Source organism: Budorcas taxicolor, chromosome 14 (assembly GCF_023091745.1).
Source record: "Budorcas taxicolor isolate Tak-1 chromosome 14, Takin1.1, whole genome shotgun sequence".
NCBI lineage: Eukaryota > Metazoa > Chordata > Mammalia > Artiodactyla > Bovidae > Budorcas > Budorcas taxicolor.
The window spans coordinates 48,612,478-48,627,139 of record NC_068923.1 but is presented as its reverse complement, the minus strand read 5'-3'; the positions used below and the strand labels follow the sequence as shown (position 1 = coordinate 48,627,139).

The 14,662-nt window shown below is 38.5% G+C and overlaps 1 non-coding gene across 1 annotated transcript; it reads right to left on the bottom strand.

The window, feature by feature from the left end:
- Positions 1–14,362: 14,362 nt before the first annotated feature.
- On the bottom strand, positions 14,363–14,434 carry TRNAS-GGA (transfer RNA serine (anticodon GGA)). The gene has a single exon. It is a non-coding gene; the product is annotated as a tRNA-Ser (tRNA).
- Positions 14,435–14,662: the final 228 nt, after the last annotated feature.

The following is a 14,662-nucleotide window of genomic DNA, read 5'->3' as shown; positions in this document are numbered from 1 at the left end:
AAATAGAAGTATGGGAAAGGGGAGTGTTGGCTGACCTGCTTTTTAGAATCACCTGAGGGTACTTGAATGATGAACAGTATTGAAATAATACTGAGTGAAAGAAAAATACTTAATTTCCTAGAATGGAAGCCCCCTGAGAGCTGGCTTGTGTGTGTATTCACAGTGCTGCTGCTGCTCTTTAGTTGCTAAGTCTAGTCTGACAATATTTTGCAGCCCTATGGACTGTCCATGGATTTCCCAGGCAACAACACTGGAGTGGGTTGCCATTTCCCTCTCCAGGGGATCTTCCTGACCCATGGATCAAACCCAAGTCTCCTGCTTGGCAGGTGGATTCTTTACCACTGAGCCACCTGGGAAGACCATCCATACTGCACAAGACAGCAAAAACCAGTCCCATTAGCTATGAAAATCTGGTCTCAAAGCAGGTATCACTCTGAAATCTAAACTGTAGACTCTTGTCAGTGAGACTGTTGGGCTTTGTTGCTCTGATGTGAACAGAAAATGATGACTGATGAAGAGGCAGGTAGGGAAGTTTGTGAGAACCCTTTATTCTATGTGCTATTTCAACAAGCATTGGCCAATCTTGGTGTTGTTTGGTGTAAAGAGCATCACCTATAAAGCACCAAGGACATGAAGAGGAATAAAATGTATCTTACATCTTGTGGGGGAGATGGATATTGATCACAGCTAAGTTTATTCCAGTGTAGCACACCCTCCCCTCCTGGGTATAAATAATGTAAAGGGAAACACAGGAAAAAGGAATGGTTCTGCGGGACTTTTGGAGATCAGATGAGGAGGGAGGCCAACAAAAGCTTGTCCACAATTGTCCTTGAGCCCGTGTTTAAGAATGGGTGGTCCAGTGGCTAATATTCTGTACTCCCGTTGCAGGGGGGCTGGGTTCGATCCCTGGTCAGGAAACTAGATCCCACATGCTGCAACCAAGAGTTCACATGCCAAAAACGAAGACCTGGAGCAGCAAAATAAATAAATAAATATGAGAAAGAAAAGATGAGTGTGCAGGCTTCAATCAAATGGATAAGCGGAAGAGCACATTTCAGGCAGAGGAAACAACAGGAACCAAACCTCCGAGGCAGGATATTGTGCTGCTTTCTGAGAAAAGTCCAAGTTGTTAGGATTGCTAGGGTGCAGCAGGTTGCACACTGCCAGTCAACGGATGGGAAATGGTTCACCAACGTGGTGGCAGAATGGATAAAAATTACTCTGCTTAAGGTCAGAAAGAAATCAGGAGGTTGCAGAATTGGAATAGCTGTCTCTTTGCCTTTTCTTAAAGAAAAGCAGATGATCTGGCCACCCTGGACCCTCCTTCTTAGAGGCAACAGTAGATGGAGCCAGCCAGCCGGTCCCTGCCCCATCTTGGACACATGGACCTTCTCCAGTTCTCCCCAGCCACCTCTCAGGCATCACGTATGTGTTCATTTCCCTGGACTGCTTCATCCAGGCGTGTTAACCTAGTGAGCCTGCTGGCAGGTGAATCTGTTACCTGGGGTGAAGGGTAAGGGTGAGGCAGATGGGGTGAGGAATTACTTTGGAAGATTAGTTAAGAGTCAGATTTGAACTTTGTTCAGTGGTTAGTGTAACCTCATTAAAACTATCCAAATGTGAGAATTACATGAACAAAATTACTTCCTGACAACTCAAGCACACCTTTCTACAAACTGATCAATAGGCTGTTTCCTCTACCTCTTCAAGGCTAAGCAAATACTTGCTCAACATACACTATGTGTGAACAATAGACTGGAGAATGCATATGGGTGTGGGTTGTGTCTTGGCTCCCCACTCCAGTGTTCTTAGGCTTCCATTGTGGCTCAGCTGGTAAAGAATCCACCTGTAATGCGGGAGACCTGGGTTTGATCCCTGGGTTGGAAAGATCCCCTGGAGAAGGGAAAGGCTTCCCACTTCAGTATTCTGGCCTGGAGAATTCCATGGACTGTGTAGTTCATGAGGTCACAAAGAATCGGACACAACTGAGCTACTTTCACTTTGGATATTTTCAGGAATAACAGGAAGGAAGAACACTACACATGAGAAAAAGACCTATTGTAATTTCTCAAAATAATCTAGTTCTTGTTATAATTTCAGTATTCCCCAAAAATATCTTTGAGGAACAAAATTTTAATGTTTTCAAAGACAGTGTAAAAATGTAGAAATACAGACTAAAATAATTTAAAATTTAACAGTATGCCCCAGATAATATTTCAAGCTACAAAATAACACAATAATTTACTTTGTGCTCAGAGCATTAGCGTTATTTTCTCAGTTTACTGGATACTCTCAACCTAATCTGACCTCAAACTGATATCATTTACAATGCTGATATGTAGAGGAAAAATAAGGATAAATCCAAAAGAGGGAAAAAATGCAGAGTTTAGAAAAACAGGAATAAAGAAGCCAACATTCACTGTTGGTGTGCTATTTGAATATAACTTGTGAGTTCTAGCTCTGCTCTGGGAAATTCACTTGAACTGCCTTCCTCATCTTCAAAATGAGGATGTGTTCTTAAAAATACAGCCTCAAAATCTGTACCTCAAGCTGCAGTTTTTATTCTGAACCCTCAGGACTGCTGAGTGAAAGAACTCATTGATACATGTATTTCAAGCAAAGGAAAAATAAGATTTACTTTTTTATTAGGGCTAAGCAGACACTGAGGTAAGTGACTAGCTTTTTCTGAGAAACTTGTGCAACCAGGGGCGGAGCAGGGGAGCAAAAATTGAAATGAAACTTGGGAAAACAGAAAAACAAAGCAAGTGAGTTCTCAAGGTCATGCAATTAAAATTAATTAAAGTTTCTCCATCTTCTCAGCAAACACATAGTACCCCAAGAAGGTGTAACTACCAGGTACCCTCCATGGGCAGTTTGAAAATATAAGGCGTTTAGCAGCTATGGAACCTTTATTACCATACGCTGTAAACTACACACTCTGGAAAATAATCCTATTAGAATTAGGAAACGGCCAGACATCCCAATCAGAAGTCCTAAAAGGCAAATACTTGAGTTTTATAAATAAGTGGACATGAATAATGCCAAATAACTTTTGGATAAGTATCTACTGCCTTTTATACATTGACTTCTAGAAAAAAATTGTAAGAAACAGAGCTTTAGTTTTGTCCAAGAATGAAATACAGTGTGTTGAAAATTGCTTCAGCCAATTTCAGGAACTCCCATAAATTTTTCCATTGTGTCTCTCTTATTGGATTGTCAACAGTAATAACACTTCATATTCAAGATATATTCTCCCCTTGTAGAATTTATCAATTTAGTAGTTTCCCTCTCCCAATTACAGATGAAGTGTGAATGAAAAATGGAAGGCAGTTTTCAGAAAAAAATCAATAAGGATGACGTCTTCATTATTTTAGTAATGCTGCTTTATGAATATTAATGTGATTGTAAATCTATCAAAAAGAAGTCATGAAGAAACAGCAACTTGTAATTTTGTGGGAAATATTTTCTTAGAGCATAAGAAAATGGAAAACATTTTATCAATAAAGTTCAAACCTTTTAATACAAATTATGACTTATTATTCAGATATAGGTTTTATTTTAGGCTTGTGTTTCTGAAAATATAGCTATTATACAATTATATATTATATACAACTATTATAATACATATTTATATTTTAAGTATTGTTGTGTATATTATATAAGTATTATGTGCTAAGTTGCTTCAACCAGTAATCATATCTGACTCTTTGCTACCCCATGGACTGTAGCCCATGAGGCTCCTCTGTCCACGGGACTCTCCAGGCAAGAATGCTGGAGTGGGTTGCTATGCCCTCCTTCAGGGAATCTTCCCAACCCAGGGATTGAACCCGGGTCTCTTATATCTCCTGTGTTGGCAAGCAGATTCTTTACCACTAGTGCTACCTGGGAAGCCCTGTAAGTATTATAATGCATACATACAAGTTATAAGTTCCCAAAGACTATGTCCATTTGTCCACTATTACATCTTTCATGTACTTTATTCTAACATATAGTTTTGAATAAAAATCAACTGAAAATAATGGCTGCATTGGTTTTATGACTTTTGTAGTACAGTCTGTTCAGTTCAGTTCAGTCGCTCAGTCGTGTCTGACTCTTTGCGACCCCAGGAATCGCAGCACGCCAGGCCTCCCTGTCCATCACCAACTCCCAGAGTTCACCCAGACTCACGTCCATCAAGTCAGTGATGCCATCCAGCCATCTCATCCTCTGTCATCCCCTTCTCCTCCTGCCCCCAATCCCTCCCAGCATCAGAGTCTTTTCCAATGAGTCAACTCTTCGCATGAGGTGGCCAAAGTACTGGAGTTTCAGCTTTAGCATCATTCCTTCCATAGAAATCCCAGGGCTGATCTTCAGAATGGACTGGTTGGATCTCCTTGCAGTCCAAGGGACTCTCAAGAGTCTTCTCCAACACCACAGTTCAAAAGCATCAATTCTTCGGCGCTCACCCTTCTTCACAGTCCAACTCTCACATCCATACATGACCACAGGAAAAACCATAGCCTTGACTAGACGGACCTCAGTCCGCAAAGTAATGTCTCTGCTTTTGAATATACTATCTAGGTTGGTCATAACTTTTCTTCCAAGGAGTAATCATCTTTTAATTTCATGGCTGCAGTCACCATCTGCAGTGATTTTGGAGCCCCCCAAAATCAAGTCTGACACTGTTTCCACTGTTTCCCCACCTATTTCCCATGAAGTGATGGGACCGGATGCCATGATCTTCGTTTTCTGAATGTTGAGCTTTAAGCCAACTTTTTTGCTCTCCTGTGCTTTCATATTTTGTTCTCTGTTTAGAGTACTAAAATCACAATAGAATTTTTTTCCTTATTCCCCACTCATTTGTCACTCCTAACTCGTCTTGGCTTCCTCCCAGTTCCAATCAGTCTTACATTCCAGTGATTTAACATATGAAATGCAAAGCTTAGATTGTCAGAATTCACAAATTCTAAATTTGTAACTTATGTAAATTGTGAAAATGAAAGTGTTAGTTGCCAAGTCGTGTCTGACTCTGCGACTCCACAGACTATAGCCCACCAGGCTCCTCTGTCCATGGGATTTTCCAGGCAAGAGTACTGGAGTGGGTTGCTATTTTCTTCTCCAGGAGATCTTCCTGACTCAGGGATTGAACCCAGGTCTCCTGCATTACAGGCAGACTCTTTGCCTTCTGAGCCACTAGAAAGGCTGATCTATGTATATTAGAGAGAAGGAATGAATTTTCTAGATTTCTGCATGAATCTCATGAGCTATTTTATTACCTATTCTTTAGCTGGTTGTTCTGCAAAACTCTCAAACTTCTCCTAAGCTCAGAACCATCATGAAGGCACTCCCAATTTCTTGTATTTTTGGACTTTCTGTATAATTTTTTTTACTAAGACTATTAATTCTTTCACTTTGATTTGCCCTTTATCCTCCATTTTTGCTGCTGTTACCCTGGTCCCCCGTCACCTCATCAACAGATATCTCTTGTCCAATACTTCTGGAGCAATCTGATAGAATGTTCTGTTGACCACACTTACATTGTCTTTCTGGCTTGAACTCCATTCTTGTTGCCACCTCTCATATCAGTCCATTGCAGCCCATTGTTCATACCACAGATTTTTATTTTCCCAAAACTTTGTTCAGATTCCACTTCCTTCTGGAGCCATCCCCAAATGCCAAATCACCTTTTTATTTATTTATTCAGTACATTTTTTGAAAAATTCATTTATTTGCTTTTGGCTGTGCTGGGTCTTCGTTGCTGCGCGGGTTTTCTCTCGCTGTAGAGAGCAGCGGCTACTCTCTAGTTGTGGTGCACAGGCTTCTCGTTGCGCTGGCTCCTCTTGCTGTGGAGTGTGGACTCTAGGGCATGCAACCTTCAGTAGCTGCAGCACATAGGCTCAATAATTGCAGCTCCCAGGCTCTAGAGTACAAGCTCAGAAGTTGTGGTGCACAAGCTTAGTTGCTCTGCGGTATGTGAGATCATCCTGGGCCAGGAATCAAACTGGTTTCCTGCATTGGCAGGCAAATTCTTCACCACTGAGCCAGCAGGGAAGCCCTATTCAGGACATTTTTAATGGAATGTCAACTATGTTAATACCACTGTCTCAGCAGATATTTCCATAAATGAATGCAACAAAATGTCATTTGTTTGCTCTTCATTTTTTATTAATTTATACCTTCCTCTTACTCTAAGAAGAATTTCAGACAGCTTATGTAGATATGAGAGAAAAACAAAATAAAAACAAGTATTTAAGGAAAATGGAATTTATCCAGAAAATGTATCCTCCCTCTTCACATTTGATAGAGTGCAGATTTGATAGGAAGCCAAGAAAAAAGATACATCTATTTACAAGATTCAGAAGATGTGTAAGATTAAACTGGGACAATAATCACAATGCATTTCTCAGTAGAAGAATAGAGGTACACTATTTTCCTCTTGAGATCAGAAAAAAATTTCTTCTGTAGGTCCTTATCAAGAAAACACATACACTAAAATAAACAATGCCCTCAATAACACCTTTGCAGCTCATTTCATAGGGTTCTTTTCAGGAATGTACCTCACTATTTGAAAATTATTTAACACCAAGCAGAGACTCAAAACAGCACTTCTAAGTGGTTAACAGCACAGTTAACCACACAAATTTTCAAAACATGTGCACAGCATAACATTGATAATAATAGTGATGACAATTATAGCTGTTTGGCTTTTATTATACATCATGTACAGTGTGCATCACTTTACATGTATTGTTTGTTTAACCCTTACAATGACTCCACTGAGGCAGACATAATTCCATTGCACAAGTGAAAGAGTGCTTAAGGAGCTCAGCTATGAATACTCAGTAAGTACTGTTCAAAGATAAAACACTGCCATCCCATTAGAACCGCCTTATGGCTCATCAGTCAGCCCTCTCTACCTTAAGATTTTTTGTTGTCTTTTTTTAAATTTTTATTTTTACTTTATTTTGCTTTACAATACTGTATTGGTTTTGCCACATCATTGTGGATTAGTCTGCCTGTTTAAATAAAAAACAAATGAAATCTTACAGAATGCATTATTTGGTGTCTGGTGTCTTTCACTAAGTACTGTTTGTGGAATTCATTGATGTTGTATATAGCTGTAATATGTTCATTTTCATGCTGTGTAATTTTCCATTATATGAATACACCACATTTATTTGACCATTATACTGTCTTAGCTGTTTTTGTCCTTTCCAGTTTTCAACTACTGTGCATATCTTGCTATCAATGTTCTTATACCAAATTCTTAGTTCACACGTGCCCACATTGTTATGGTTTAGACATCAGTTCAGAGTAGAACGTCTTTCGTGCTGATGGATGACGCTGCACAGTCTCCCTGTGTGGCTGCCCTCTCTTCCTTTCTGCTGGTGCTTGCATGTTTCATCTACATCAGCTCAATTCAATCCAAGCCATTTTCTAATGAAAAGATCATAACTGAAGTCCCACCAAAGCTTTCCACTTTTTCATAAAATTGTAGCGTCACGAGTAAATTATCTTTGAAAAAAAAAGGAGTACCCTGAAGAAGTAAGGGAGACATTTTGTTCTATTTTAATTATAGGATGTGGTGAATGAGCTACTGCATGCCAATTGCTGTAGACAGGAAGCCCTCTCAAAAGCTCCTTGACACCCCCTATCAGACCAAAGCACTAAGATTTCTTTGAACTTGAATTTTAAGTGCCTTGAAACACTGTAATCTTAATTAGCTATGACACATAAATTACTTCATTTTACACCCACAACCATTAGCATTCAGAATTCCAAGTCAGAGTTTCTGAGTTCTCAGATTAATGTGTGTGCCAGAGCTGTTATTGCCCCGGGAAGGAAACGTCTTCCACTCTCAGTGAAAAGGTATAGAATGGAAAGTGATGTTTTGCACTTGGCAGATTTCATGGAATTTATCAAGAAAATTGCTTAAGTATTAGGTAATGCTATCCCCCCCAGCATTTTAAAGAATGATTATTCAATTTCAACAAAGATATATTAAGTTTCTCAGTCAAGGTCCATGTAGCTCATCTGGGAAGTTTGCAAGTTTTCCACGAGAATATTTTAATTCTGTGTTTTTATTTATTTAGATGATTATCTTCAAAAAATTAGCTGAACCGTCTTTGTCTCACGTAGTCTTTGCATCTCAGCTTCAGTGCTTGTGTTTGTTCAATAGTATTGGCTACCATTGTGTTCATTCTGAACTTCAGGCTAAGAAGAAAAGAGGAGAACTTTGTATGTCAGTGTGGTGTTTAGACATGTAGTTTTAAAATAATTCAAATATATTTTAAATAACGGAAGAATTCAAAAATCACATAGCACATGTTAATTAGGGTAGGCCAAACTCAAAAGATCTCAAAAGAATTTGTGCTAGTATCTCGTACCATTTTCAACAAAACAATGTTAAATTAATAGTATTAATTTGAATTTTATGGGTTTCATCTTATAAATATATTCTTATTTTTAGATATGTAATATTTATAGAAATACAGAATTTAGATTATTTTCATACACATTTGAAATGTATTAAAATCATATAATAAAAACTTGGGGTCTGTTAGAATTGTTTTCCTTTAAAATGGACCTTTAGGGTTTTTTTAAGCTGAAAATATGGTTCTAAGAGATCAGTAATGAGAATAGCTAATATTTGTTGAGATCTCTACTCGCATTGTTTTTTAATCCTTTGAGTACCCTATTACATAATGGAGTACTGTTAGGTATGATAGATTGATGGTACTGGTGGTCATTTAGTCACCATCATGTCTGACTCTTGTGACCCCATGGAATGTAGCCCACCATCCTCCTCTGTCCATGGGATCTCCCAAGCAAGAATACTGGAGTGGGTTACCATTTCCTTCTCCAGGGGATCTTCCCAACCCAGGGATCGAAGCTGGGTCTCCCACACTGAAGACATATTCTTTACCGTCCGAGCCACCAGGGAGGCCCTGAGACTACTACCAAGCTATAGAAATCAAAACCGTATGGTGCTAGCACAAAAACAGACACATAAATCAATGGAATAGGACAGAGAGCCCAGAAATAATCCTACATATTTATGTCAATTAATCTATGACAAAAGGGGCAAGAATATACAATGGAGAAAGGACAGTCTTTTCAAAAGGTGGTGCTGGGAAAACTGGACAGTAACATGCAAAAGAATGAAATTAGAACATTCTTTAACATCATATATAAAAATAAACCCAAAATGAATTAAAGACCCAAATGTTTGACCAGATACTATAAAATTCCTTGAGGAAAACATAGGCAGAACACTCTTTGACATGAATCAGAGCAATAATTTTTTTGAATCCATCTCCTAAAGTAACAGAAATAACAGCAAAAATAAATAAGTGGGACCTAATTAAACTTAAAAGCTTTTGCATAGCAAAGGAAACCATAAGCAAAATGAAAGACAACCTACTTAATGGGAGAAAATATTTGTGTGTGATATGATCAATAAGGGATTAATATCCAGCATCTATGAACAGCTCATATAACTCAACATGAAAAAAAAAAAAAACCCGATTAAAAAATGGGCAGAAGCACTGAATAAACATTTTTTTCAAAGAGGAAATGCAGATGGCCCGCAGGCACATGAAAAGATGCTCAGCATCACTAATCATCAGAGCAATGCAAATCAAAACCACAATAAGAGATCACCTTACGCCTGTCAGAATGGCTATTAACACAAAGAACACAAATAACAAATGATGCAAGGATGTGGAGAAAAGGGAACCCTCACACAGTATTGGTGAGAATGTAAATTGGAGCAGCCTTTTTGGAAAACAGTATGGAGGTTTCTCAATAAACTAAAAATAAAACTACCCTATTAATTGCATTTTTAAATGTAAAAATCTTAAAGATTTGTGGTTATATTTTCATTATAAATGACATTTCTACATAAGAGCTTTAAACAGACTTTCAATATCAACAACTCTGTATTAACTGATGTTTTGTATATCTGGTATACAGTATTTAACACAGTATTTAAAAGCTAGTAAGTTATAGTAGATTTCTTCCATTTCCTAGATATCATATGTATGTTAAATTGACTTCTCTTAAACTCAACTCAACTGTGCTAATAACAGCGCAGGAGACAGATGAAATGTTTATTGCTCATTAATAGTTTTATTTTGTGGATAGAGACAATTATCTATATAATTAGCCACCCCTAAAATTAAGAAACCATGAAAAGAAAAAGATTGTGTAATATACATTAGCTCATCCTTGGCATACAAATAGTTACCAACTGTACTCAAAAAAAATTATTTCCTCAATTTTTCCCTGTATACTAAATATAATGAGGTAGTATAGTGTATATGATTTTTTTTGGTGATAAATATAAAGAACATCTATGCTGTGTATAATTTTTGCTTGAAACTAAAACATAGACTTTAAAGTCATTATTTAAATAGCCAGAAGATTAAAAATATTATCCACTTTGGATCTACTTAAGCTTGTCATATTTAGTATATACAGCAGATCAGAACAGCTTAGAAATGTAAACTCTTCTGTACTCAATTTTTCTCATCCAAACAGCTACTTTGGATGAGGTCTGTACTATGCAATTTCTATTTAAGAGACACCCACACTTAGCAGACATTATGAATATCTTGTATCCTTCAAAAGAGAATAAAACACAGTCAACAGACATTTTAAATAAATACTGGTCTGTCCGTTGATCCTCATAACAGCATGAAGGATATTTATTATAAACTAGGGATCTTTCACATCTATATTGTTTAAATGTTTTTGATATTACTTTTTTTAACAGCAAAGTAACATCGAAACATATGCCTTACATCTGCAAGAGCATCATTTTTTTGGATGTAAAACTACTTTGTTCATTTAGAATTCTTTCACAAGCAGGAGGTCAAGAAAAATAGTCTGATAAGATTAATGAAGCTGATATTAAACTATGCATGAAAATCAGAATTATAAACATGCTGTGCTTAACAGACGATCTTAACTGATAAAGATTTCACCAAACACTGTAACCTCTTTCTTTTCCTAACCCCAACCACTAAATATGCCCAGAAATGGTGATTGCTTAACTATTAAAAAGCAGTTTTGCTGAAATCAGACCTGAGAACACGCTATTGGCTCATGTCTATCTTGTACAGGTTGAAATATTTGTCTGTAGATCTATCTTTAGCCTCATGATTCTACCTACTCTTGTTACACAGACACTTCCTCTATCCTTAGTATGTTCATATTTTTCTTTGACAACTCATTCTGGAGTGAAAAATACCCCTCTTGTTGAAGGATGACTATCTGAGAAATGATCCAATTATTTACTAAAGATCTTTTTAGTGCCTATCACATATCAACACCATGCAAAGCATCAGGGAATCAAAATGTAAACAAGACAACTCTTGCTTTTCAGGAATTACAGTGGAACAAAGGAATTAACCAACCTCTGTGTTAGCACAGGAACAGAAATGGGTACAAAGTCAAGGCAGTGGGTGGGGGTGGGAGGCGTGGGGATGAGGAAAGGGTTTTGCTTGTGGGGAGAAGTTTTCTTAAGTTAAGAAATATGGGAGCTCTGGTTTGAATAAGAGTTGAGCTTTCAGTCAAGAACAGGGAGGATGAGGGGCTTCCAGAAAGTGGGCACTGTAGGTGGAAAGGCACAGAGGCATAAAGTAGCTTGTGATATGCAGAGTATTGTTAGTGGACTGGTATGGCCGGAATACAGGGTGTGAGGGAGTGAATGGTGCAAGTTAGGCAGTGGAGGTAGACATGTAGATACATAGATACATAAAGAGATATGCTGTATTCCAGCGATTCTAAGATGCATGTGCTTTCACATTTTAATATCCCTGAGATCAGGATGTATCTCTCACATGATGATGTCTTGCAGTCACTGTGATTTGGGATGTTGTTGTTCTTGCTGGTATAGAAGCTCAATCATGGTTGTTCCCGGTTTCATTTGAGTTAATATGCAACATGTTGGGTTAATGTCATTCAAATTTCCTATAATTCAGTTTTGAAGCAAAAAAGGATTATTGTTTATGCAGAAAGGCACATAAACCGAGTAGCTTACATTTGATATTAGAGAAGCAAGGAAATCTGAAAAGATTCAGTAAGTATAAATTAAGGCTGCTGGGTGATAAAAAGGCTAATGCCACAATTTATTTTTTTTAATGCCACAATTTAATTGGCATATTTTTCTTTCAAAATAGTACATAAAGTATGAATGTATCTTCTGATCAACAGTATGTTATGTTGGATGATGTATCAATTAGTAATAATTGAGTATAGGAATACGCTGTACTTATTATTGTTATAATCACTTCTTTTGTGAATAAATTCCCATAATGTATAAAAGAATAGTTTGCTCCTATCTCTCCAAAGAATGGCAGTTAGATGCTGTGTTGTTAATTCTGGGACTCTGCCCTATGTGAAGTTATTATTAAACTTGGTATTTGAATGAGGTGGGCAGTCCTGAGGACACACAGAAACACACACAGAAACATACACACACACACACCAGTTCTTGACTTCATGACTTCAGGGTAAATGGAACCCCTGGACTCTGCAGAAACAAGGCAGATGGAAAAGTATAGGGTCTTACTTCCAGGTCATCTGCAGCTTTGCAAACAGGTGAGACTTCCTACAGGAGCGGATGTGCAAATCCAGGTGGAGGCTGGGTCCAAGTTCCAAGACCTCATCAAGTGCCCTGGAGGCCAAGCTTGATATGGAATCAGAGGAGTACCAGTCCTTGAATGGACCACAAAGACCTAGACAAGGAGTGTCTTCAGCATGAATAGGAGGCCTGATGTCCAGAGGCTCCTCTTCCATGCAGCTTCAACTGTTTAAGTCTTAGAATCTTATGACAGGTCAAAGGGGGGAGGCATGAACTATGAAGTGTGGAAGATTACAAACACCACTGGATTTTTCAACAATCTTGGGGGCTGAAATTTGTGTGAGTGGATTATAAAAATAAAGAAATATGGCACCTCATTTGAGCATCAAGCATAACAGTATTCCTGTAACAACAGGCCAAAGAATTCTGAAAGCAGAGGGAAAGATTCATTGGGATTAAATTAGAAGAGTGGATTAATTATATCTTTAATATCTTCAATGTTGTCTGGCAGCAATCAAGACAAAGAAAGTGGGGAAGATAGAGTTGGAGGTTCATCATTTAAGTAGGAGGTATATGTTGCAAACAGATGTGGGAGAGTAAAGCATCTGGAATAGAGCTGGGTATGGAGGAATGTTTTAAGTTTGGAAATCTTCAAAGAATTCCAGAATCACAATTCAGTGGCAACTGATTACTCTGATGATACCTAAATCCATACTTCTTGCAAGTTATTACTTTGTCTAATGAAGCTGGATATTAGTTATCAGCTGAAACACATTGCTTGTCCCATCCTGTGACAAAATCAGGAATTCCACTTAATGTGGAGGGTGCATGGTCAAGAAATACGCTTTTAACCAACCCTAGTCATCAGATAAGATGAACATTAAGAAAAAGCAACTGTCCTTTCTTTCTGGCCTGTTGAGCCAGAAGGGTGCAGCCACATATCATATAGTTGGATGTTAGAAACAATCACATCTTTTTGCAAAATTTATACTCTTGATTTTGTAGCCCTGTGTCCTGGCTTTTGTGTTCTTCTACAGGGCTTAGATTGTCTTAACCCTTTGGCTCCAGGTAAGTGGTAAGGATTATACCCAAAGTATAATCTCCCTAATCTTAGGTTCAGCCTTGTTGAAACACAATCCCTGTTCTAACCACATGCCTGGTAACTGGCTAAGCCATCCCAACACATGTAACACCCCTGCCCCTTTCTGCTTCATGTTGGGAGGAGAGGAGATAGACTCTGAATCAGCTGCATGTTCATCAAAGAGGAGTTTGGCAGACAAAACCCGGCTTCTAAGGGAAGGCCTGCTGATTTTAGATGGGCAAGAGTCAGTAGTTTTCACACATATTATGTAGATTTTCCCCCAAGAATTAGACAGAATCCCAAAAAAACTGATGAGGGGGAGTTCATTTTAGAACTCCAGAGAATTAGTCAGCATTAGGAGGATAAATTCATGAAGGGGATGAATTCACAGAACGGGACTGGAAACAGGAAGATGGAGAGGGCTCTTGTCCTAGGGAGAAGTTAGGAAACTCAGCCAGGGGCTAGACCAGGCATCAAGGAAAAATGTCCAGGATAGCAAATCAGGGAAAAGGACTAATCACTGAACCTTAAATATAAAACCAAAACACAACATTCCACCAGTAAAAGGCTGAAGAAGTGAAGTGAAGTGAAGTCGCTCAGTCATGCCCGACTCTTTGCAACCCCGTGGACTGTAGCCTACCAGGCTCCTCCCTCCATGGGATTCTCCAGGCAAGAGTACTGGAGTGGGTTGCCATTTCCTTCTCCAGGGGATCTTCCCAACCCAGGGATCGAACCCGGGGCTTCTGCATTCCAGGCAGATGCTTTAACCTCTGAGCCACCAGGGAAGCTCCAGTAAAAGGTTAAGGTTATACTAATCATCAAGGGTGACGTGACCTTGAACACTAGAGCTAGAACCACTGAATTATCTTCTATGTCATCATTACTGTCATCATAGATAACATTTATTAAAGTTTACCTTGTGCCAGGGCTTCCCTGTGTGGCTCAGCTGGTAAAGAATCCGCCTGCAATGCAGGAGACTCCAGTTTGATTCCTGGGTTGGGAAGATCCCCTGG